The sequence below is a fragment of the Taudactylus pleione genome, unplaced genomic scaffold, assembly GCF_031769625.1.
Source record: "Taudactylus pleione unplaced genomic scaffold, aTauple2 ptg000707l, whole genome shotgun sequence".
Classification (NCBI taxonomy): Eukaryota; Metazoa; Chordata; class Amphibia; order Anura; family Myobatrachidae; genus Taudactylus; species Taudactylus pleione.
This window is the reverse complement of record NW_028285109.1, coordinates 11,498,090-11,520,816: the sequence shown is the minus strand read 5'-3', so window position 1 is coordinate 11,520,816 and position 22,727 is coordinate 11,498,090.

Genomic DNA, 22,727 nt, shown 5'->3' with positions numbered 1-22,727 from the left:
GCATGCCGCGGGGGGTGCTGGGAGCACCCCTGCGGCATGCATAGACCTCATGCTCCCTCCCGACAGAAGCGCATAGCTTCTATGGGTAACACCATCAGGAAGATGATGTTAGCCACCGCAACCAAGCCCCGGAGTGCATATGAGAAATGCGGTCAAACCCGCATTTTCGGGGTTTGACCGCATTATTCTCATTGATGCATCCCGCCCTTGAAGAGGAGGTGGTAAGGCATGGATCCGGGAGAGACTATGGGGTATATGTAATAGCCTGTGGACTGTAGGCATCAGTGTGTCCCATGCAAGACTGCCCAATGTTTAAAGTAGCAGTCATTTAAAAGGCAAAAACCAACCTGCTTTTGTCTTTTAAATGACTGCTACTCAGGGGCGTATCTTCATATTGGCCAGGATGACACTTGCCAGGGGCGCCGGCCCATGGGGGGCGGCAGTGGGTGGCCCCCCACCGGCAGGTGCCCCTGGCAACTGCCACCTGCAGCTAAACCCCCCCCCCCCCGATGAGTCCAATTATTTATTTTTTAGATGGAGACAGCTATATCTACATACATACATACATACATTGTGATATGATCAAGTTAGGGATGCCCTCTCCTGGGATAGATGGACATGTCCAAATACACAGCAGCCAGGAAACAGCACACCAGTCCAGGGTGTTCGTGAAATTAGCCAAAGCTAGTTTATCGTGCAGAGAAAGAAAAACATTTAAAAAAATCCTAACCTGTCTGGGCTCTAACTAAACACAGAGGTTCCCTCTATCATCAGTGGTTGGACCTAATGCCACAAGCATAGGCATATGCACAGTACTATTCATCAACATTTAAATATCGATGGAGGTAATTAGGTTTAGAACTCGCATGGATTTCTAATTAATTACCGGAAGAATTCATCATTCCTCCTCTCTATAACTATCTATTCCGAAAAGCTGTCATTTTTGCGATGACAGCTTTTCAGGAAATAAATACTTTCCCTGTCTGCTCTATCTTACCCAGGGCCGGCGCTACCACTAGGCAAGCTTAGGCAGCTATCTAGGGGCGCCGGCCACTGGAGGGCGCTTCTGAGTCCGCCTATCTACAGAGTGTGCAGGGGTGCGGTTGCTATGGGGCCCTGCGGCTTAAGGGGCCCGCCGGCCCAGCGATCGCGCCCCCTGCACCCTCCATTAGCCAGGTGCCCGCCGACATTGTGTTACCAGCGGGCGCCCGGCTCCTTCTCTCCCCCACCAGCAGGATGCACTATGGGAGTGACGTCATGACATCACTCCCATAGTTCCGAGGAGCGGGCACTGGGGACGGACAGCAGCAGGCACTGGAGCGGTGTTTAAGGTAACTTTATTTTTTTGTTTGTGTGTGTGTGTGCGCAGGGGGGGGCTTACTACGGGGGGCACTACAAGGGCCTTACTACTGGGGGCATCATATGGGGGCACTATTGGGAGCACTACAACTGGGGGCACTGAAGGGGCCCTTACTACTCGGGGCACGTACTTACTTACGTCATGGAAGCAATATTTTCCCCGAATTTCATGTTTCTGGGTCAATGGTTTTAGGCAGGTTGTTGATGAGTCAGTCAGTCAGGACATTGTACAGGGAAAGGAAACATTTTAGCCCTATTCACCCCCCTAAGAGTCGAATTTAGAAAAATCCCTTCTTAGTGGATGCCTGTGCCATGAAAGGCATATATCCCCAAATTAAATGTTTCTAGGTCCAGGGGTTTGGGCTGGGCATTGATGAGCCAGTGAGTCAGTCAGTCAGGACATTTGTTTTTATATATATATATATATATATATATATATATATTATATATATATATATATATATTATATATATATATATATATATATATATATATATAGTAACATAGTTATTACTAATTATTTATTATTTAGCATATATATAGTATATTATACTTGGCACCAGAAATTGTTGAAGATATTACACTTGGAAGCAGATAGGGCTCTGTTTATTATACTTGGCATAAAATATAACTACATTTGTATGCTTGGCAGCAGGCTTAGCTCAGCACCTTATACCAGGCAACATGTATGGTTTAGTTTGAATACAAGCGCTACACAGTATTACATGACACTGTTTAATACCAAATTGGGATTTATTATGGAGGACAAATACCAGGAATACAATAAGTCCAAATGGTTCTGATGCTGTATGGATTGAGGTTCTGACGGAGTGCAGTTGTAGGCTGCAGTAAACCTCCTCTCCTACCACTTATTGCAGGACATCATTGTAACGTGCATCATCTAATTAAATGAGCCAACAGTTTTAGTATGTTTCTCTGTATATTATAAATGGCAATTAATATAACTATTTTGTGTTCCTTATACCTGTAAGTAATATATCTTTTGTTGGCACTGAAGCTTGCTCATTGGGGGCTTCAATCAGAAGATGTTGCACATAAATCTCCTGCCTAACTGTGTGCATCAACCTGAACACACTTAATTTTTACATTTTTTTAAATGTGTAGCCGATATAATAGTCATAATTAAAATTAACCCACGATTCCAAGATCCCCAAATAAATACAGGGTCTTTTTGCAATATTTTTTACAGTATTGGACGGCCATCAGTGGCTCCATTTTCGTAATGTATTACATTTTCTGAACCAGGTGAACAGATTAATTAACACCACACAAGCGTGCCAGCTATTAATAGTTACATCCCAGAGCCATTTCCCTGGCAGGATGAGAACCGTGTCTTATGTCTCTCCGGCATTCACGTCCTTTGTCATTCACTTCCTCTTTAATCTTGTTTGAGTATCCGGCTCACTCGGCCTTATTTTATTGACTCAATCACAAGGAGATCTGTCACTTTTTATAAAAATGGTCACCGTAGAATCACATCAAGCAAAATCGTGATTCTGCACTCTATAATTTAGTACCTTTATGAAATTGCAATTTCAGGCCTCACTGCTTGTTTTTTTTTCTAAAATGTACTTTAAGAATTAGTCAGTCCATCCACAAATCAGCTGAATTTATGCACAGTTGTAATACAGTTTATGGCCTCATGGTACATTGCTTCAAAAACAGCAGATGTGAAATTATGATAAATATAATGAGTGTTTTTTTGCCTGATGTAGTGGAGTAAGGAATGGTCTGTCCTGTGTTTACCTATCCCATACAGTACATTTAATGTCTTAGTCAGGGCTGCTGACAAAGTCTGATTAATGGCCTCATCTCTTTTATTAAAGATAAGGCTAGCACTGCATTCAGGAGATAGCAGACACACCATTAATCTTGGTAAAATGAACAGTCAAATAATCACAAGTCAGAAATGAAATCTACATACATTAACGCTGACACTCAGCCTAGCTTAAGAGCGACCATAAAACAAGAGCTGTGAGTCAGGGCACACCAAATCCTTTTCATTTTCTGGTCTTTCTTTATATTTAAAGCAGCAGTTCTAGATTTAAAACACATTCTTTTTCATTGCTGCCTTTTAATAGCAGATTATGTTTGCTTGTTGTTTTACCTCTGGCACCTTTATTTTTGTCTGTCATTCAGCCTGAGCTGATTGGCTGTCTTATTTTTCATAAAATTGGGATTTTGCTGAATGTGCCTTTCAATCGTAAAGGGTGGAATATTTATTCATACTCTGTGTATTGTTCCATATCCTCATGACATTTTATCACAAGTAATCTTGAAGCGTGATATATCTGTTTTTTATCCAGTTATTAAACAATACTTTTAGACTTCAAAGCATGCAACACATTTCTCAAAAGAAATAAGGCAGTAACGACTTTCAGTAGTGTTGTGCCCTATTGTTTCCGTGTCTCAAAGGTGTTAATTAATATATTTCCCATTTACCTATTTATTGTCTGTAATAGCAGCTTGACATAGAATATTGAGCTACATTCAAACTTCTTGTTCAGGGATGCAATGATTCCTACATATTATGCTCCCCAGTATGTCTATACGACTGTATTTTTGGCATCTATAAATCGTATTGCGATTAAAAAACTTTTCAGGTTTGATGATAGGTCTTCTGTGGCTTATAAGGAGCCACAAATAGTGCACTGACAAGACTGCACAGATTCCCTGTGTTTGTCTCATGAGTAACATGCATTTCCAGTAACCCACAAGCACAAGCTGCCATTTAATAAAACCCCAAGAAGCAGATGTAGCGTCAATATATTAAGAGCACAGACCAAGCGACAATTAAGTGATGCACTGGAAGGTCATAACACTGATCTATGCTCAGAATTAATCACAAAATACATTAGAAAATCACAGTGACCTACAAATTTTTTACAAAATAATTTTTCATCACGTTGGCAATTCTTTAGTCTAATATGCCTGCTAGGTACAGGGTTCAAAGCTGTCATTTATTCCCCATCTTCTTGTGACAAGCGGCAACCTGTCTTCAAGACACAATGAACATTAGCCCCGCTCACTACACATTAGCCAGTCTTAGCATATAACTAATGGTAATAGGCAGACACAAATGTTCAAGTCTGAAATAATGTTCCCTTTGTTTAAGAAATTTCTTTGAGGTTCGGAGAAAAAAAAAGGAGATATTTTTTTTATGCTTAAATATAGAAAAAAAAATCTATTTATACGTTATTTTATTTCAAAATAAGTTTACGTTTACTATTTGGAGTTATGTTATTACTCTATTTTTATTTCTTATTATTTGTTATTTCTTCTTTTCTCTTTTTTATTTCCGATGATTTCTCTATCGCTGAATGTTCTGTAACCTTTGTGAATTGCGTTTTGTTGTCTCCATGTGGATTGACTCCTCTTGGTTCCAGGCTGTTTACTTAGTTTTGTGGGGCAGGATTATACTGTTTGCGGATAAGGGCTAATAGGAATTTCCTGATTCCATAAAGAAGTTCAACTGCATTATTGCATTTTGGGAGAGTAAGTGAATGTTGACACAGAGCATACAGGAAAAATGAAGTCATTTAAACACAATTGTACAAGTATAGGGTCAGTAACCTAAGACCTGCTGGCTGGATGTGGCCCGCTGAATTCTAAGCTGTTTATTAAACTGAGCACAACTGGATATAAAAGACTAAAGTTTTTTCACATTGATGCTTTCATTTATTGTAAAAGCATGGCAAATGTTTTATTTAATGCATTTTTAGAATATTCAAAGTTCAAACCAAGATATATTATTATTAATTTTTATTGTTATTATTATTATTATTATTATTATTATTATTATTATTATTATTATTATTATTACTACAATAGTAGTAGTAGTAGTAGTAGTAGTACTACTACTACTACTACTACTAATACTACTACTAATAATAATAATAATAATAATAATAATAATAATAAATACATTTACCAAAATAAATTGTGAGATTTTGAAATGGCCAATGCTTTTTTGCGTTAGTAAATTCGGTGTCCAGATGGTTTAATGCACTACTCTCCACTGTCCAATATTAACATTTATATCCACTGTTTCTAAATAAATGCTAACTTTGCTGAAAGCAATTATGTTATGATGTACTTAAACCCACTTAAGAACTTCAGGGTCAAGTTTAAAGGGTCCAAACCAATGGCTATCAGTCAGTTTTATTTACAAATAAAAATAACATATTCCAATAAGCAGAAGTGTAATGTTTTTTGCTTCTGCGATAATTTAAAAAAAAAAAGAATTGTCTATACCAGTCTTTTTAACAGCCAATTTCAGTGTGTTTATATGTCTTTGCTGCTGTTTTTCCAACTAAATTTGCTGCAAGTTTGTTTGGATCTAACTACTTCAGTAAAATTATATTTACCTCCACTAATTTTCCTTAGGAGGCAAAGTAGCGTAACATAAGACAGAATGGGTCATTATGGAACCGGAGAAAAGGGAGACATGTCCTGGTTGGAAGTGCTGTTGTGATGCCACAAAACTGTATTTGCAGATCATTCTTCTATTTGCACAGAAATGCCAATCTATTTGCAAAGTGAAATGCTTAGTGAGTACATTTAGCATGGGATAATGGGCAGAACTGTGTTATCCTCACTACTGTGGGACAAACACATATAAACACCTAATTGTAGTATGAACAAAGAGCCTGATTCATTACGGATCGCTATTGGGATCGCAGCTGCAATTACGCACGCAGATCTGCAAATATGCTAATGTTTGCAACTGCTCAGCCAGGATAGAGATGTCCACTACCGCTTTCTCACATCCGTTAGACCTTGCAGTCCTGCGTAAACATCGGTAACATCAAGTAACAATAGCCCCTTATGCAGAATTACGGCAAGTCTGAACTGTCTCAGAAATTGCAAGTCTCGTCGCATGCAGTGAGTACTCATTTATGTATGCCAATGTAACAGCGTTCAAACGGACAGGCACGCCTGCGTTTCTCCAACCACTCTCCCGTCACCACTCCCCAAACACTGACATCCTGTCACTAACACTGCGATGGCTTTCTGTCTGTGTGTGTGATCGCAGTGTGATCGCAATCCTAACCTGTGCGCGTGCACTGTGGTGGATACGCATGCGCAGTACGCACCATCGGCCGATCTGCATACGCTGTTGCAATTGCGATCCGTGATGAATCAGTCCCCAGGTCCACATTTCACTTTACAAATTAAATTATTAAGATAAAGAATATTAAAAAAAACTAGCCAAAAGAAAAATAGAAATAAAATCCATCTTGACAATCCCATAATGTTAGTTACTTATTACAAAGGAGAAGTTGTTTTGGGAAATAATTAAAAAAGTTATACAAAATTTGTCGGACCAAATGTAATAATACAAACCAAGATACAAATAGTGGTCCCAACAACCTACGCCCCAGGACTGCAGCCCGGTTCACGCTCAAGAGCACCACTCTTCCAAGTATACAAATTCAAATATGAACAGTCCACAAGGCGCTGTCCTCAGACCAAGATTTTATGACTCTTTAATTCAGACAAAAAAAAATTTATTGTACAGTTAAACTTCAATATTCCAGTACTTTTACTCAGAGGCAGTTACTTTCTTCCTATAACTCACCTCAACACGGTGAGATGCGTTCACATTAGAGATGAGCAGTTGGATTCTGTGGAATCCGAACATCAGGGATCTGAGTCCACTCGAACGCTGTTCAAACTTCGAGGCTGAACGGCAGCCTCCTGACGTCGGATCCTCGCAAGAGAATCCGACGTCAGGGACCCACTAGTCTAGGGCAGAATGCAGTGATAGCGGTCTGCCCTACACAGAAAAAAACTCACAGCAGCCAGCGGCGGTTGTGTGTTTGTTATAGCAGCCAATGAGAGTCAGACAGACTCTCATTGGCTGCTGCGTCCGCGGAGGGAGCCGGCTAGAGCTCGTGACGTCTCTTCCATAGTGTAGAGAGGAGCGGACAGCTGAAGTCACAGCAGGAGCGGGAATTCAAGTAAGTTTTATTTTTCTTTGTGTTTAAAGGCGGCGCTACTGGGGGCACTACTAATGGGTGCACAACTACTGGAGGCACTTGTAATGGGGCATACTACTAGGGGCACTTGTAATGGGGTCATACTACAGGGGGCATATTACTGGGAGCACTACAAGTGGGGGCATACTACTGGGGGCACTACTAGTGGGGGCATACTACTGGGGGCACTACTAGTGGGGGCATACTACTGGGCCACTACTAGTGGGGGCATACTACTATGGGCACTTGTAATGTGGGCATACTACTTGGGGCATACTAGGGGCATACTACTGGGGGCACTACTAGTGGGGGCATACTACTGGGGCACCACTAGTGAGGGAATGCTACTGGGGGCACTACAAGTGGGGGCATACTACTGGGGGCATACTACTGGGGGCAATACTACTCGGGACACAACTACTGGGGGCATAATACTACTAGGGACACAACTACTGGGGGCATATTACTAGAGACACTACTACTGGGGGCATACTACTAGGGGCATACTACTGGGGGCATACTACTTAGGGCATACTACTAGGGTCACTACTACTGGGGGCATAATACTACTAGGGACACTATTACTGGGGGCATACTACTAGAGACACTACTACTGAGGGCATACTACTAGGGACACTACTACTGGGAGCATACTACTAGGGACACTACTACTGGGGACATACTACTAGGGACACTACAACTGGGGGCATACTACTGGGGGCATACTACTAGGGGCATACTACTGGGGGCATACTACTGAGGGCATACTACTAGGGTCACTACTACTGGGGGCATAATACTACTAGGGACACTATTACTGGGGGCATACTACTAGAGACACTACTACTGAGGGCATACTACTAGGGACACTACTACAGGGAGCATACTACTAGGGACACTACTACTGGGGGCATACTACTAGGGACACTACAACTGGGGGCATACTACTGGGGGCATACTACTAGGGGCACTACTAATGGAGGCATACTACTGAGGGCACTGCATAGAGGGCACCACAACTGAGGGCATTGTGTAAGGGACACCACTGCTGGGGGCATTGTGCAAGGGACAATATTGCTGTGGGCATTGTATAAGGGGCACTACTACTGTGGGCGTTGTATAAGGGGCATTACTACTGTGGGCTTTGTGTATAAGGGTGGCTAATGTGGACATTGTGTAAAAGGGACACTATTGTGGGCACTGTGTAAAAGGGGCACTACTGTGTGTCGTAACATAAATAAGAGACACTACTTTATGGTGTAATGTGAATCACCGGCACTATGTGCGGTGTAATGTGAATAAGAGGATGGGAGGGCCCAAGGACAATTCCACCTTGCACTACCTTTCATTTCTGCCACTGGTGTATAGCAATGTTTCATAGATGTGCTTTAAACTGTGGTGTCTGTGCCGCTGTGCCGCTGATCTGTCGCTTAAAAGGGGTCTATTTACTAAGCAGTGTTAGGAGACAGAGTGAAAAGTGATAAGGTACTAGCCAATCAGCTCCAAACTGTCATTTTTCAAACACAGCCTGTGAGATGGCAGTTAGGAGCTGATTGGCTGGTACCTTATCACTTTTCACTCTGTCTCCTAACACTGCTTAGTAAATAGACCCATTAGTAACCAGTCAGCTTACTGCAACCTTTGGCCAATAATGGTGAAAACAATACTATAAGCTGTGAGGTGGTCTAAATTGACTGTAAATTACTGGAAATTAATGTTATTGATGTTAATAATACTCTAGGAAGAAAAAAAAGCCCAATTTATGTGATTTTAGCATTATTTGTAAATTTTTGTAAAAAATCCAAATCCAAAGTCAGTCACTGCAGTTTGGCAATCCAAATCCAAAGCCGGATGACAAATTAGAACCAAATCCAAATCCGGCAAAAAATGGTCTGGCGCACATCCCTAGTTCACATAAAGGTTTCTTTGATCTTCCCACACATTCATTAGTCTCATACGAATAATGGTATATTAAAGCTTGTCCCTTTTGGGGATGAACTCACCTCGGCACAGGTATAGATGTTCCTCACAAGGTTTCTTTGTTCTCACGCGTGCTTTCATTAAGGCTTCACTCAAGTAATTAAACTCCTCACAGCCATCCAATGATAATGTCCAGAAAGTATTCCAGAGAAAGATATACAAAAAAGTTTCTAAAAACATGTTCGGCATCCCAAGTGATGTCGGTATTCTTCCCGCAGGTTGAGATTCGTGCACTGGGAATTCGACCACCGGCGTCCCTACCGTCAGCATCTTACCTGCATACCCAATAAAAGTGGGTGCATTTCAGAAAATTTTACATTTTGTAAGCGACCCCCACATAATTACATTTTTCAGCATTTTAGAACTGACTACTACTCAGATAGTATGTTTGTTATGTAAGCAAACTATTCTTTCTCAAGCAATCTGTAAGAACTGTATTGCTATCTTTGTACATTATGTCTATTTATACATGTCAAACATATATACTTGTGCTGAGATATCAGCCTTACTACATGCTTGTCTGTGTTATCACTTACTCTCCTACGATCAGGAAACAATTGATAAGACGTGTAAGTATGTACCTATACTGGCTGTTGGAATCGCCTGTGTGTGCTAAACTAAGCATCACTGTTAGATTGGCTTAGATCTAACTTAAGTTATTGGATAAACTAAAAATAAGAAGACATATAAAATAATGCAGATTGGTTTTTATATGAGCAATATGTAATCTTCCACCTGTTTGTATGTTAGAGTCAAGCAAGGTAGAGAAACTGGGACTTTGTAATGAAAATAACCTGACATATAATTGTCATGTGTTCATCCTATGCATAGAGTTTCTACAGTGTCAGAAGCAGGGGCATAAATAGACATTTATTGTCCCTGTAACAACATATTGTAAGGGCCCCCATGTGGCGATCAAGGGTGAAAAAAACACATATACACATTGGGCTTGATAGCGGAAAAGGACGCCAAGATGCAGGCACCATAGCAGCTGCATTCCCTACAATTATGGTAAATACATGTAGATAGGTCTGTGGCTGGAAGTCATGTTTGCTTTGTTCGCAAATACAGTAAGAGACAGAATTGTGGTCGTTCACAGACATATCGCTGGTACACACTGGCCGACGGGCACCCAAAATATTTGCTGATCAATTGATCGGCCAATATATCTGCCAGGGTTTACCCAGCTTTAACAATCACAGTCAATCTTTATCAGACATCTTTCCTGGGTTCAAGTACAGTACATGGGGGGTTGAGGGTGGGGTTGAGGGGGGGCCCCATAGACATCAGTGTACAGGGCCTCAATAATTCTGTTTCTAACCTCGCAGGTGTTTAATGTTATGTTTCCTTTCTTGTCTGGGGGAAATGTATGTTAACCAACTAGTTTCAACTAGTTTGCCAAACTGTGTCCAGTCCATGCCCATTGTGTCCAGTCCATGCCCATACCAGCTAGTTTCAACTAGTTTGCCAAACTGTGTCCAGTCCATGCCCATTGTCCACTACTTACCGTCAATCAGGCAAAAGCGAACAACTTTATGCACTGAAGGAGTTTGTTAAATATCAGAGTACTTTAATGGGGCACACAATCTAATGGTACTACAGTGAGGCAGCATTCAAAATCCCATGCTTCCCATCTACTAATGCACCTGTGGGCAGTTCTGAGAGAATCCACAAATACAACATTAAAAAAGGCACGTCACTTTCAATTCCCGGATTTCAGCAATGAGATAGGATCCGCTTTCATTCAGAGTGGCATTTGACAGCTGAAAATCAGAACTTTTAAATGTCACTAAGCTCACGTCAAGGATGATTGCATGAAACTTTCAAGAATCTTTACCCTTTGAGAGCTGGAGAGACCTGCAATTTAGTGCTGTGTAGAATGACAAAATAACATGACTCAGTCTACACCATAACAAAATAATCCACATCACTTTGGGATAACATGTCCTATTCTTTGCAGATGTGTTATTGTGCAACTAATATTGTTAATTTTTCTAAGGATATAAAACAGACAGACACGTCCCAGCTTCAGAGTACCTGAGATGGCATAAGTGGTCTCTCATCCCTTATACAACTGCCATAGACAACTTACTAGTATTAGTGAAAGATAAATGGCCCTCATTCAGAGCCGCACGTTAACAACAGTACGCTCGCTGCGTTCCGATGTTGACTAACCGCGCATGCGTCGGTGTTACACTGCGCATGTGCGTACGGCAGATTGCGAGCTTTTTTTCTCTCGTTCCTAAAATAGCGTACAGGAAGTGACATGTCAAATGTGATTGACAGAACAGGGCGTTTTTGGGTGTTGACGGGGGTGGAGATGAAAAAACGCAGGCGTGGCGAGGCGTTTTTGGGGCGTACATACATTAGCAGAAGCGAACGTCAAATGTGTTCGGACCGTCTCATACGTCACTGGAACATCCGCTTTCCCTTCAAAATGCTCGCACAGCTTAGGGTCAGGATTACTCGACCACATTGGCGATGGCCTTCTCCTCCGTCCCGGGACTCAACGATGGTGCTGCGATTAATCGCGGCTATTCAGTAAAGTAATTAGTGTTGGATTGAAAACCGGCTTGGTATGTGTTTGGAAAGCAGTTTATTGGGATAGCACAAAAGCGTACGCAGGTGGAAATCAGAGCTGCTAATGTCATGATTACACAATCAATTAGCGTACATTTTTGGTGTTTTATTTTGGCCACAATTTGTTGGTTATGGCCTATTGTAACAATAATGTCATCATGTTTTAATTAGCTCCCCTTTTTTTTGGTTTACTGTGGAATTTGCATCGCTATGTGATTTTTTAAACGTTCCTTAAAGAGGCCTTTTTTTTTTTTTAAGAGGGTCAGTTTTTGCCTTTAGGGCCAGGATTAAATGTAACCCATTTGTACAATAATGTCACAATACAATGTCAGTTTTTTGTTTTAAATTTATTGTTTAAACACAAACAAATTGGCCTAATATTTTGTTGCCTTTTTTTTGTGGCAAAGATATTTGGAAAAAAAAAAAAAAAAGCCATAACTGGTAACATAAACGTAAATACCAAATTTAAAAAAATTTCACAAGAAAGGAGAGGGAAGTTTTGACCAGAAAGGAATATGAGCCAAGCACAGAAGGAGTGTGGGAAAAGTCGCCATTGCTGTCAACGTTTTCTCGCCCGTTTGGCTGGGTGAGGGTGGGCGCCAGACCGGGTCCGGGATGCCATCGGGCTGGCCTGTCCAGAGGCAGATGTTGTGGCCTCTGGACTAGGCACAGGGCTAGGCACATTTGGACGATTGGCTGATGTTGTGCCAGAGGTGGAGGATCCGGATGTTCCGGCAGGAAGGGAGGTCGTCTCCACCATGTGCTGGCGAACGAGCTGCTCCAGGGCATCGGCGATGCGGATGTTGGCCCTGGTATTTTCCGCCAGGGCCTGAGCAATGGTCACGTTGGCCGCAGCATTTTGCTCCAGGGCCTCAGCCACCCGTATCAGACTGGCGTCCATCCTCTGCAGAATCTCCGTATGGAAATCCGATTTAAAATTGAGTTCTGTGAGGAGGCCCACTGCCTGCGAGGGGGCACGCCCTGGACTGGCTTCTGCAGGGTCCTCAGCCGGATGTACTGGTTCCTCCCCTGCAGAGCCAGCAGAAATTCTGCGGCCAAGGCTCCCCTCTGGAGCAGACTCATCCGCCTCTGTCTCTGTTAGGAAAAATGCGAAAATACTCACATTAGAATCTACATATTGGCACAATAGCATTTCAGAGTTGGTGACATCACAAGACTTACCTTGGCCAACATGAGGAGCCGCAAAGTATGGCATGTCCGTATCCATGTTGGACACGCCAAACACCTCCACAGCCTGCACACACCCCTGTGCCAGCTCTTCTAAGTCTGTCAACTCCAATGACACAGGGGTGGGACCCCCACCTGTCCCCCTTGCATGCCTAGCCCTGTCGGCAAGTTTTTGCTTGAGACGATATTTGAAGTCTGCCCATCTGTGGAATGAAATTGGAACCATTATCCTTTTTTTTACAATGGGGTTTGTTTATAGGATGGGAAAGTGTTTACTTACCGCCGTTTGACATCCCGGGCTAGACGGACATAATCACCCACCCTATTGACAGCAACGGCGACCTCCTCCCACATTCTCCACTTCTGGCTTTGGCTCATATTCCTGGCTGCCTGGGGCAGGATGTCAACGCACTTCTGGATCAAAACCTCCATCTCCTTGCTTGTGAAATGTGGCTGCCTTTTTTTTTTGGCAGCTTTGGCGGGTTGACTGGGGCCAGCAGTCTCTTCCATGTCATCCTCCTCACCTATTTGGGTAAATATGCAGATTTAGCCACTTCACAACTTGCACAATATTATGTTTTAAAAGAATCATTGAGACAAAATGCATGAAGGCCTTACCGCCGGAATTTTGGCCATTGTTTCCCTGGTCTGAAGCCATGTCTCTGCTTCCAGAATGAAATCAACCAGAAATTAAATGTGATTTCGTGACGTATTTATACATGCGTCCTTAGTTTGCGGCCGCATCATTGATTGTGTGTCCCTATGATTCATCCTTAATTTGTGCGGGAAAATAAACACTATTTATGGCTTGGTGTGTGTGGAGTCGAGGTTGCGTTGTTGGATTGTTGGCGGTTAAGTTGGTTGGATTTGGTTGTTTGCGGTTGGAGGATTTGGCGGTGTTTGTATTTTTTTTGGTTTGCTACAGTTGTTTTGGTTTTCCGTTCGCATTTTTTTGGTTTATTTTTTGCCATCGTTTCCTGATTTGGTAAGTTTTGTGCAGTCTAATTTGTGGCCAATTGGTGTCTACTTCTGGTTTTTTGTTTTATATTTTTTTTTTTACACTAATTTCATCTATTTTAGTTTGTTTTGGCTTTCGGACCCAAAGACCTTTTTGAGGGAAATCTTATATATTCGATTTTGGTAAGTCCATTATTTTTCTGGCATTTACGAACTAATTAACGCATTTTTGACTGTTGGTGTAGTGACTTGCATTTGCGAATTAATTAACGCATTTTTGACTGTTGGTGTAGTGACTTGCATTTGCGAACTAATTAACGCATTTTTGACTGTTGATGTAGTGACTTGCATTTGCGAACTAATTAACGCATTTTTCGAGGCTTATTCATCATGTAAACCAGTTTTGCTTTTCCCTTTTCCATTTTTGGGGTCCATTTGACCCCTATTTGACGTACGGTGTGCAATGTCGTTTTCATCGATGGCCAAATGTGTGTTTCGCCTATTTTATGTGTTGGCTTGCACCAATTTGACAAACATAAAATGACCCTCTAAAATTTTTGATGTCTCATTTTTGGCTTTTTTACAGTTTATACGTATCATGACAATACCCCGGCATGTAAGCAGCTATGGATGGTATCATAAAGCTAAGTTGTTTTATGTTACTTTTGGGGTGGCTCAAAAGCCTTACATTGTAAACTTTGAATTTCAGGTAGATCTGGGGCGAATTGTTCTGGCCCTGCTCCCGGAAGACGACCAACCTCAAACTCGTCCCAGGCGTAGGCATCGTAGGCATGCAAGGCCCCAGATATTTCGAACACGTGTCACCCTTTTTGGAATGCCCGATGATGAGGTTTTAAGACGCTACCGTCTACCTCCCAAAATCATCATAGACACTCTCTCATTAATAGAAAGTGATCTTGAGCGGCAAATTGACAGTCCAACAGCAATACCACCACTGACGCAATTTATGGCGGTGTTACATTTCTGTGCCTCAGGATCGTTTCAAACAACGGTGGGAATAGTGGCGGGCATCTCCCAATCCTCCTTTTCCCGGATCCTGAGGGCAGTGATGGAGGCACTTTTCAAGCACCTCCATCATTTTATTCAAATGCCTTTGGATATGGGTGCCCTTAGTGTGGCCAAGGCCAATTTTTACCAAATAGCTGGCTTCCCACACATCATAGGGGTTGTGGATGGTACTCACATACCACTTCAGCCTCCAGCACGGCTGGAGGCAATATTTAGAAACCGTAAACACTATCACTCCCTGAATGTAATGGTGGTATGTGATGCCTCCCTCCAGATCCTGTCCCTGAATGCTAAATTACCAGGAAGTGCTCATGACTCCTTCGTCATCCGGCAATCAGGGATATGGCAGAAATTAACCAACCTACAAGCTGGTGATGCGTGGCTTCTGGGTAAGTGGAGACCTTTAGTACATAACAATGTTAAGCTTGATACACAGTGTTCCTGATGTTGTCTATTTTTTTTCACAGGAGACAGTGGATACCCATGCATGTCCTGGCTGCTCACTCCTTATTTGGCTCCCACACCAGGGCCACAAAGTGCGTATAATTCCGCACTTACAGCCACCAGGCAAGTGGTGGAGCGCTGTATCGGCCTTTTAAAAGGCCGATTCAGATGTCTCCACCGCTCTGGTGGCGAGCTCATGTATGTGCCGGATATGGTGTCTAAAATTGTGGTCCTGTGTGGGATATTTCACAACATTGCCATAAGGAGTGGTGTCCCAATGCAGCCAGAGGATGCCTTACCTGAGGATGGCCCCCCCGAGGTTGGTCGGAGGTCAGTATGTGGGGGGGCCATACGCGATGATGTGGTGGCCAGATTTTTTAGGTAAGTTGTAACAAAACTACAGTGTTTATACCTAATGTGTTTGTGTTTGTTTGCGAACATCTAATTTTGTGTTTTTTTTCTCACCATCTTCTGTTTGTTCACATAATCTTTGGCACTCCAACGCTCACTACTTCCTGCTACCCTTACCAAACCTGGATCTGGTCCTTTTGGGCATATATTCTGGAACCCATATCGCAACGCCATGTTTGTGGAATCATGTTGGCATGGTCCTTCGTCAACCAGTTCTTGATTTTTTGTTTTTATTTAATTATTTCTTGGTATGTGTTGTATTTGAATTTATCACTGTGTTCTTTTTTTGGGAGTGACCACTTTGTTTTCTCTGTTATGTTGTGAATAAATGTTTGAGAGTGAAATGGTCTTCCTTTTTGGGACGTTAACAGCAAGTGTAACCAGGTTAACACAAGTTACATTTGACTAAGGGGTAATCCAGTACTGACGCCAGTTGAGCTAAACTGAAATATGTTTTCAGCTTCCCAACCCACACCAAAAGGAAGCCTGGCCCAACCTTGGGATTTGTAAGATTGGCCTAAGCAGCTTGCGCACCAACTAGGAACCTGTAAAATGTAGAAATATGTAATTGACACTACACCCAAAAAGGGAAATGACATTGTTACTGTTATGTGTTTCTTGTGTCTGTTTGACATACAAAGACAAAACACAATCTAACTTTTAAAAAAGGGAAATCCTTGCAGGAACAGTCTACTTATGTCATGCTAAACTATCTTGTTTTTGGATTTAAAAAATGAGCCAGAACGTATATTTGTCTGAAAAAATTTATTTTGAAAAGTGAACAAAAATAAAAAAAATACTGGCGAAGGAGGCCAGACAGCCGGTCGAGGGCCACAAGAATGCCAATTACATGTTGGCGCATCTGGCCAACACAATCCGCCACCTCTTGCCGACGCCTCTGTTCCTCTGTGGGTGAGAAAAGTGTGTGGGTTAATACAACAATAGGGAATCCACATTAAAAAAACAAAAACACAACGAAATCACTCCTAAACCTAAAAAAAAAAAAAAAAAGGGGTGCTGCCAAAAATACAAGGCCTATGTACAAATTCCCACAGGTGTGATATGTGTATGTTGAAATCACCAGGAAGAGGTAAAGGCAAACTGCAAAATCACCAAAAGTCAAGCCACAAAAACACGAAGAAAGGCACGACACATGATTACTAGGGATGTGCAGGCTCGGATAGGTTCGAGTTTGCACGTGGAGTTCGGATTTTTCCCTCCAAAAAAACGGAACTCAGAAAGAGGCAAAACGTCATCTTACATGGACGAACATCATCATTCCTGGACAAAAGTCCAGGAATGATGATGTTCGTCCATGTAAGATGACGTTTTGCCTCTTTCTGAGTTCCGTTTTTTTGGAGGGAAAAATCCGAACTCCACGTGCAAACTCGAACCTATCCGAGCCTGCACATCCCTAATGATTACATACAAACAGTTTGTGCTTTAAAAAAAAACAAAATAAAAACATACCGGGAGCCAAAACGGGAGCTCCGGAAATGCCTCCATGATCCTCCTCGGAGGATCCGTCATTCCCCAAAGAATGGGGAGGAGTTATGATGGACTCCGGGGAGGGGGTAATTGGAAGAGGGGTGGGTGGAGGAGAGGGGGAAGTGGGACGGAGGGGAAGGAGGCCCGACATTTCCGGGAGAGGGTCTGGGAAGGATGGGGAGGAGTGGGGAATAGGGGAAAGATTTGGGGTGGAGTGTTGGCTGGGGGTTGGGGATAGTGGCCGGGAACGCCGTCTGGACGGACGGTGACGGCGGAGTCTTGGCTGTCCCCCTAAAATATGTCAAAGAAATTGCGGTTAGTTTATGGACAAATCCGGGGACCAAAACTAAAAACAAAAAAAAAACAAAAAAATAAGCCAAATAGGAGTAGAATGAATAAATCAGAAATAGAGGGAAAACATGCACACGCAGATATGAGTACAAATAATAAATAGGACAGACAGGAAAACATGCACACGCAGATATGAGTACAAATAATAAATAGGACAGACAGGAAAACATGCACACGCAGATATGAGTACAAATAATAAATAGGACAGACAGGAAAACATGCACACGCAGATATGAGTACAAATAATAAATAGGACAGACAGGAAAACATGCACACGCAGATATGAGTACAAATAATAAATAGGACAGACAGGAAAACATGCACACGCAGATATGAGTACAAATAATAAATAGGACAGACAGGAAAACATGCACACGCAGATATGAGTACAAATAATAAATAGGACAGACAGGAAAACATGCACACGCAGATATGAGTACAAATAATAAATAGGACAGACAGGAAAACATGCACACGCAGTTTGCCCCACAAACACAAACATTAAAACCACAATACATAACACTTACTTTCCTCGATCTGCATGCGAAAGCATGCCAGCAAGCGGGGCGTTCGCCGTTGCAGGTCGGACCACCTGCGCTCCAGCTGCCCGATGTTGCGGCGTGAGCCGAAGGACCGCAGGCGGGACCGTGCCTCCGCATACGCGGAGCGCTTCTGCCGGTTGGTCATGGGTTGAGGTTGGCTGGTGATCCGGCGATCCATGACCTCCGTAAGCACCAGCAGCTCGCGCCTGGTGAATGCGGAGGCTCTCATGATGGCAATGGTGTTTTTCTTAAAAATCATTTTTGATAAAGTGTGTAAAAATTTACTGATTGGCTAATGTATTTTGGAAATTAACAGGAGCAATTTTATTGGTTAGTGTATGAGTCATGTGTTCGACAGGGCCAGAAATCTCTGGAGAGTTATGATAGGCTTGATGCAGTGACATGCGTAAGCAAATTTAAATAAAGAAATGAACCCAGGGAAATATGCGGGGATCCACAGCAATAGAACAATTGTTTAATTGTGGTTCACATGTTTTTTGAACAATAAAAGCGAATGTTTCATCCGTACGTATTCTGCGGGTAAACACAAACACGGACAAGAGTAAAGTTTCTTGCATTGTGTTGAAAAAAAACAAACAATTAAGCTAATTGATACATTGATTGGCATGATACGATTGATGGAGGTAGGCAGAATAAAGGAGCAGGTAATCGACATCTGACAAGGCCACTTCCTGTTTATACTTGTGCGTGCGTTCCTTTCAAGCCATTTCGGGGATGTACGCTCGCTATTTCGTACGCTCGTTAGTTAGAGGAGGGGTCGTCAGAGTTTAGGGAGGAATTTTAGATGCGAACGAAAATACGAGCGAGCCATTGAATTTAAATATTTTTGTACGTACGCCTAACGTACGTGCGCCCGCTTGCGAGTGGGTCTGAATGAGGGCCAATGTTTCTGTTTTTTAAGTAGTACATGACAAATACCAGTCATTTGGAATTTTCCGTTTAGAAAATTGTTATTTGAATTGAATGAATTCATTGCATTTTGCTGCCTAAGTTTCCTTTGTTCTAGATGTGCCCTTATCCCAGCTAAGGGGAAATTGTCATTGTGCATACCTAGTGTTACTTGTATAGAAAAATGAATAGCTGGTTTAAAATAATCCACCCTGTTTTAATTAAATCATGTCAGTGACTATTTAGACTTGTTAATCCAAAGTGTAGCAATCTGATATGTCAACATTTATTTTCCCCTTTCATAAAAGAAACCTATATTTCACTGTAAGGCATGTACCAAAAATATTAAAAGTGGTGTTTCAATTATTTTTTAATCAAACATACATTGTGCACAGCACAAAGAATTCCCCTTGCCACAAATAAGGGTAGCCTTTATATGACTTATTACAATGCCTGTTGCTATGGGAGTTTTTCATATACTTGAACCTATTGTGACATTGCCAATGTTGCAATCCTTTCAATGTCTTTATCAGCCAGCTAAAGGCTTGATCAGCCTCTTTGGACAAAGCTTTGTGGCTTAAAATAATGTAAGATTAAGAGGAAAAGCAGCCAAGCCATTCTCCTGCTATAAAAGATACTATCTTTAGATATTTTAGGGTTCAAATTTTTTGTGTTTGTGTATTAGTATATTGGGGTGGGGGCAGGGGGAAACTACAGGGCAGCTATGAAGTCACCATACTTTTTTTATTAAATAAAATACCACAAACTTATTCTACTTATTTGATCCCAATAGAGTTGGACTCATCCACCGCTGTAAATAAGGACGGTGCTGAAAAATACAGTAGCACTAATATAATCTTTTTTGTTCCATGTATAATGTCCCTAATATAGCAAAGGCAAAGACAGGATTTCTAGAGGGGGGTTCAAATAGAGATGTGCGCAAACCCCCGTGTTTTGGTTTTGACAAGAACAGCTGAAATCATGTCATTTGGACCTGTTTACATTTTATCCAGAAACCAAGATCCAGTTTTTAGATTCGAGAGCCGAACTTATGGGTAGACCCGAGCTGGAATTTGGTTCTACTTGGAACCCCAAAAGTGATCCGAGCCAAGACTCAGTTCAACTCGGAACCCCAAAGTCCTGGTCTGTTCATTTTTCAGCAAAACCAAACTGCTCAACTCTAGTTTCCACATGCCTGATTTCAAATCCAGATCCAGCCCATGAACACAAGGGCTTTATGGTATAGCCTGCAAAGTGGCTCTGGTGAAATTCCGGTGAGTCTGCCCAAATCACTTTAATAATAATGGCAGACTCGCCAGAATCTTGACAGATTCTGCATCTCGCAGGCTATTACATAAACCCCTTAGTCTGCCTTATATAAAGTGGAGTGTGTGTAATATTCCAGACATTTATAGAGACAGTGATCACAATAAACTATTAGACATGGCAGTAGGGCAAGCCTGACTGAGCTGAATGGGTTTTTTTCTTCTGGATTAGAGCACCATTCCACAATCCAAGTATCCGGAGCATTGGAGTAAGTTCAGGAGTATTGGGGAGTGGTGTAAGAACTTAGTACTGGTCCTGTACACATCGGTCTCCTTATACACTGGTTAGTGTATGTAATAATTAACACTATAGATGGTCTATAGTATAGGCTGTAGTGAAGATAGACTAACAAGCTTTCTGTATCAAACATAATTATCTCATAAATAACATAGAATTGCATTTGCCTATGTATAGTCGAAGTAAAAATTGGGGATGAATCAGTTGCAGGTTCCTATATTCTTCAGGACTTTCTGAGACCAATGCCTTTAGTCCTGGTTATTTGCATACTGTAGTTAAATGCACCTTGGACATCCTAATACGTCTCCCCTCTCCCCAGCTGCAACCCATGCAAAATAACACCTGCTCTTGACATAAAATACATACAGAACTTTGCTTGTCACCAAACACAGCTAATTTATTAGTGACTTTGGCAAATGGCTTTTAGGCACAGCTTCCCATCCAAGAATGATCCAGTCAGAACTGAGTATATAATTTGGGCAGGTCTGTCAATACAGCCCTGCCTTTGTGTGTAGTCATCTGCCTAAAGCACTAATTCCGATTTAGTCACCCATGTGACAGAATCTGCAATTGGGTGGCCAACTTTATGTATCTCAGCAAGGCTCAGAAGATGAGTCTTACTTTAACTCCACAAAAGTCCAGGCACATAGATATTACATTAATTATGGATCAGTATGTTTATCCCTGTGGCTAATAATTTTGCATAACCTCCAGTAGTCACACGACCCAGCATCAAGCACATGGGGGAGACTTATCAAATCTTGGAGAGAGATAAAGTGGAGAAGTTACCCATAGCAACCAATCAGTTTCTAACTGTTCAGTTTTTTTAGCACAGGCTGTGCTAAAAAAAAAAAATAACAGTAGCTGATTGGTTGCTATGGGCAACTTCTCCATATTATTTCTCTCCAAGTTTTGATAAATCTCCCCCTCTGTTTTTTTCATTTCTGATTTGAGCTATTGGGTAGATGTTGAGTTCTGAGTGGGCAGGTAAGGGTGCCCCACTTCAGGATTTACACCAGGTACCTCGTATGCTGGCCATACACGCTACAATTATCTGGACGATCCGCCCGATATCGGCAGATCGCCACGATAATTGTAGCATGGGGGGGCGACCGAGGGTTAAATATTGCTCGGCCGGGCATGCTGGATTGTCCAGCATGCCCGTCCGATGCGATATTTCCCGGTAAACTGTCGGCCGCATCGGGCAGTGTATGCCCAGCGCAGCCGACAGACAGACATTTCCTGTGTTCCTTCCTATGGAAGGAACAGGGAAATGTCTCCTCCCCCAGGGGCGGAGCGCGGATGTCGGGCTATACACTGTGACATTTCTCTCACAGTGTATGCCGCGGACATTTGCGGCTGGCAGGCTGCCAGATAAAATGTCTGTCGGTCTGACAGACATTTTATCTGGCAGTGTATGCCCAGCATTAGCTATGCTACTGGCCACTATGGTTTTTTGTGGTGGATCCATAGAAGATTTACCCTTATGGAGCCATAACTCAATTGCCTCTCCTGCAGCCCTCCCGGAAGTATAAGGATACTCATGGCCAGTATTTAGGAACCCTTTGACCTTTCTAATGGCTAATGTGATCCTGCTTGTCTGAAAATATAATGTATGGCTCACTTGGGGCTCAATACAGTTCTAAGACCTTTGAAATAAATCCTGTTTCCTATGTTGGCTGTTTGTCTGTCTTTTTCTGTTTAATCTATTTTACAAGAATAGTCTCGGGTAAAAATGACAACTCTATTATAGTGCACAAATATATGTTTTCTAATGGAATGCTGTCATCTATATCCTCTGCTTTTGTCAGAGAGTAGGGTTCTATAATCACTGAATCTCCTACCTAATTCCCACACCATTGGGAGTGTAGATAAAAAATAGTCTAGAATTCCTCAGGGGCAACTACACAGATACCATAATCTC